Source organism: Carcharhinus amblyrhynchos, chromosome 17, assembly GCF_965287045.1.
Source record: "Carcharhinus amblyrhynchos chromosome 17, sCarAmb.v2.hapA, whole genome shotgun sequence".
Taxonomy (NCBI): Eukaryota; Metazoa; Chordata; class Chondrichthyes; order Carcharhiniformes; family Carcharhinidae; genus Carcharhinus; species Carcharhinus amblyrhynchos.
This window is the reverse complement of record NC_137340.1, coordinates 13,302,541-13,307,297: the sequence shown is the minus strand read 5'-3', so window position 1 is coordinate 13,307,297 and position 4,757 is coordinate 13,302,541. Positions and strand designations below refer to the sequence as shown.

Below are 4,757 nucleotides of genomic sequence, written 5' to 3'. Positions count from 1 at the left end.
CATTACACCCATTATATTCTGTACGAACCAAACTGTCAGCATTCACACACACCAATCACACAAACCCAGTCTCAGCCAGCCTTTCATTGTGTTGGCTGCTTCAACATTTAAATTCTGATTATAGAATTGAAATCTCTGTTAGAAAATCAGAACCTGCTGCCATTGTTTTTGATTCTTTTTAGCCAATTTTAACCTATTTTCATATCCATTAGTCTTCCCTCCCTCTACATCTTTCCACACATAGCAATAACTTTGGAGAGACAGAAACAAATATGATTTGGTGAATTCACCAGCGTGGTCAATATTTCTGAATGAAGCACAGAGATTTAGAATAATTACAATGAGATTATTTCAACATTATACGCGTTGTAACATGCTCCATTCTAAGCAGAATATCAGTGAAGTGGATTCCATTATCAGCTGTCTATAGATAAGAGAATGTTCATTCATCCTTCAGTTTAGCTTTTGTTGGGACAGTTATTATTGGCCTCGATGGAAAGGCATAATTCACAAAGAGCACTTAGATATTCTTCATTGTCAGGATCCAACTCTGAGGCTTTTGCAAAGTTTTCAATAGCCTCCCACTTCTTCCCATCCAGTTGGTTCATTAAACCAAGAACACCATAGGCCTTGCTGTCTCTGCCATTCCTGCGAAGTTTTTTTTTAGTTGTCATCTTCAAGTTATCACGGCACTTTGTCTTTTCTGTTGAGTTATAATTGACTTTCATTCCTTCCAGAAAATGGGAGATAGCTTTTGATTCTGACTTTTTCTGATTCAGTCCAAATAATCCAACATCTAAACATATTGCCTGCCTACTTCCTGGATATATATTTTCCAATTTCAATAAATTATTGTACATCTCCTCTGTTTCTGCATATCCGTCATTTAATAAACAGATTCTGGCATAATCCAGCCGTGCCCTAATAAATGTTAATGGACGCAACTCAAAGGCCTTTTTTAAAATGACACTTACACAATTCAATCAGTTCAGCTCACTGTTCAAAAGTAGGATTGCCCTGTGATTTTCTGTTCAATGACAATAGTTTCTTTCTGTAACACACACCTATTCGATGGTGTAAGAAGGTAGAGTTTGGGGTAATATCTAATCCTGTCTTCAGCAGATCCACAGCTTTTTCCACATTTCCTTTTTAATCTGTAAAATTTGGCAGCATAGCGAATCACATGTGGAAGGTCAGGGGATTTCTGCAATGCTCTTTCAACTAATCCAAGTGCTTCTTCAGTTTGATTACACTGTTGTAGTTTTAGAGCCAGCAGCACCATGGCTACAGCATGATCTGGATCAAGCTCCAGCACACGTCATTGATTGGGTTTGTAACTCTGAGGTTCCAGAAAAAACTTCAAGACGAGACAGAACAGTCGCATATCCAACATTCCATTCAATATTATCCGGATCTTTCTCCAGAGCCTTTTTAAAACATTCCTTTGCTTCTTTATAATATTGAGCTGCTGTTCTCAGCAGTGCCCAACCCTTCTCCCCGTACACCTCAGGTATCATTGCTGTATACCGAGAGGCATCAGGGAATTGTTGACAGATCCTCTCCAGTTTGTCGAGGTAGGACTGAGCCTCTGTCAGTTGTCCCATGTCATAATTGACCCAGGCACAGTTTCCATAGGTGACGATGATTCTTTTTTCAAATTCATCTTCATGATTCTCCCTCAGAATCTTTTCAGCTTCCTGTAAGTTTTGAATCACCTCCTCACAGTTTCCTTGCAGACAGTTTACAAAAGCGAGTTGGTTGTAAGACATATCTCGATATTTCACACCACCCTGAATTAAGCATTCTAATCTTTGCTTCAAATCATCCAAGTCAATGTTTTCTTTCTGTGGCGCCCACGTGAAGTGACATTGAATCTGATCGAGCTTCACTTTCAACAAATCCTTCTCTTGGTCACTGCAAGAGAAACAAAAATCGTCAAAATCTATCTCACACGGATCCGTTTCCCAGCTCCTCCATCCAGTTTTATTATCTAAGAGCTGCTCCTGACTCCGGGACTCAATGTCCCTGAAACCTCTGGTCCCACAATGATTATATCAGCAAAACCTCCCAGCAAAGTAAAGGGATTTACTTCATAACTTTGCCTGTTCTTGCACCTGTGGTTGGTGTACCACCTGATGGACATTTAACCTTCTCACTATGTCAATAGTAAATCTCAATCCCAATGAGATGAAGAGGAGCTCTAGCTGAAGTACTCAATCTGCCTATTGGTTTTGTCCAGTACATCTCCTTCTCATTCTGCTCCACAGTCCCCTCCTCACCGAGGCTGCCTGTCGTCCCAGGAGTGGCTCCACTCAAACCTGGCACTGCTGGGTCTGCAGAGCTGCTGACCTCACTATGGGTGGGCTGCTCTTTAAGGTGGAATGTCCTCCAAGTTAAGTGAAATTTCACATTAGGTCTCACCTTAATGCAGCACTCGGTGTTAAATTGATGCAGGGCAACCGGCAGTATCTGGGATTGGTTCCCCCTGACCTTTCAGATGGGGTGTGGGGCAGGGTAGGTCTACACCACCTTGTAAAAGCCAGCCCCATCTTCAACTCTTATCCTGCTGAAAATCTCCCAGCATTCCATTGCTCTGGTGAGGCAGATGGGCCTGTTCCAGTGGTTCTGTTGGAAATTACAGATTCTGTGGCACTATTTAAGGCAGAACAGGAAGTTGTTTCCTACATTCTTTTCTATATACATCCTGTCCCATCACCAACTTCCACAACCTGTCAGCCTTGGTCTCATTGACTCAGGTCCAAGAAGGTCACACTGTAAAAATGCCATCCAGGTATTCAGGTCCCTTCAGCATCTCACCTCTTTCTATCTCCTTCAGTCCTATAATTCCCTGAGAATTCTGCATTTATCTGACTCTAACAGGGATCCAGCTTCAATTCCAACCTTGGGCCACTGTCTGTGTGGAGTTTGAGCATTCTCTTTGTCTGCGTAGGTTTCCTCCGGGTGCTCCGGTTTCCTCCCACGGTCCAAAGATGTGTGGGTTAAGTTGATTGGCCCTTGCTAAATTGACCTTTAGCCAGGGTAAGTGCATGGAGTTATGGAGATAGGGCCTGGGTTGGGATTGTTGTCGGTGTGGGCTCCTTCTGCACTGTAGGGATTCTATTCTATAAATCTTAGGTTGCTAATTTGAAAATGCATATTTGGAAATTTTACAGGTGAGCTTGTTAGGGTTCTGTTCGCTCATGGAACAAAGTGATGTGATCCGAACACAATTACTGCGGCAGAAAGACTGAAAGTTACAGTCTGCAGTGTAAATGTGTCTGTGCTCAGTGAACAGTCTGAGACATCAAGCAGAGAATTAAGGTGGAAAGTGGTGCATTTTGAGTAGGCCAATGAAGTGTTTGGTGTGCAGGTGTTCCCACCAGACTACTAATCCAGAAACTCAGCTATTGTTCTGGGGGACCCGGGTTCGAATCCCTCCATGGCAAATTGTGGAATTAACAATCGAATGATGACCATGAACCTATTGCTGATTGTCAGAAAAACCCATCTGGTTTACTAATGTCTTTTAGGGAAGGAAATCTGCCATCCTTGGCCTGGCCTGGCCTACATGTGACTCCAGACCCACAGCAATGTCATTGACTTTCCTCCAAGGGTTACAAGGGGTGGACAATAAATGCTATCCAGCCAGCAATGACCACCCATGAATGAATAAAAAGAACATGAAGTTATATTCTAAAACTCTTTTAAATAAAATTTGTTTTAATAAAACAAACTACCTAGTGAGTCAGTAGAATCAACCTTGGAATGAAATACTTTATGCTTGCACAATGCCAAAATCAAGTAAAGTTGGGGTCTAGCTGAGCTTCATAATATTATCATGGAGTTTCTGATCTAGTCCCTAACACCAGATAGATCAGAGATGCATTTAAAATTGTTCAATGCAGCCTCCTGCAGTTCACGTAGAGCACTTTGAAATTCTTCCCTGTGACAATCACACTCCAGGGCTCTCTCATAGAATTCAATGGCTTTTGAATTCTTCTGTAAGAAGTCTCACAACACCAGGTTAAAGTCCAGCCAGTTTATTTGATAGTAAACCCACAAGCTTTCGGAAATGCTGTTCCCTGGTCAGGTGTGTGGAAGATTCTGATCAGAGAAGGGCATATAAAAGGTGCACACAGTTTACAGAATACTGATTTAGAATGCAAGTCTTTATAGCTAACCTGCTATTCAAGTCTTAAAGATGCAGACAATGTGAGTGGAGATAGTGAGACGACTTATTGTATTTACCCCAGTCCAATGCCGGCATCTCCACATTTTGATTTCTTGCCATCGAGTTGGTGAATTAGTCCCTTTATATGAAAGACAGTGCTGTCTCTTGAATATTCATCCAGTCGATCTTCAGCAATTTGTTCCAATTTGGCACGTCATTTTTCATTCCTCTTACTTGGAACTTTGAGTTTTAAGCATTCCTTGAAATGGTGAATGACATTAAGCAGGGAATTCTTCCTGTGCAGTTGGTACTTTCCGTAGTTCAAAAGTATTAATTGTTCACTCAAACAGTTGCAATGTTAATTTCTAATCAGGTTTTCATAGATCTCATCGACTTTGGAATATTCTTCAGATTCTTCATAGATATCTGCCGAATCGAGCATTGCAAAATATAGTGAGGGTTTCTGATCAAATGCTGTTTGAAAATGATACTTGCACAATCCAATGAATTGCTGTCTTTCTTCACAATATTTGTGAGGTGTTCTCTTCAGTTCAAACAGCCTATTTTTGTAGCATAAACCTATCTG

General features: G+C 41.3%; 1 pseudogene; it reads right to left on the bottom strand.

Annotated features, from left to right (window-relative positions):
• Positions 1-458: 458 nt before the first annotated feature.
• LOC145354564 (interferon-induced protein with tetratricopeptide repeats 5-like) lies at positions 459-2,143 on the bottom strand (annotated as a pseudogene).
• Between the last annotated feature and the right edge of the window lie 2,614 nt (positions 2,144-4,757).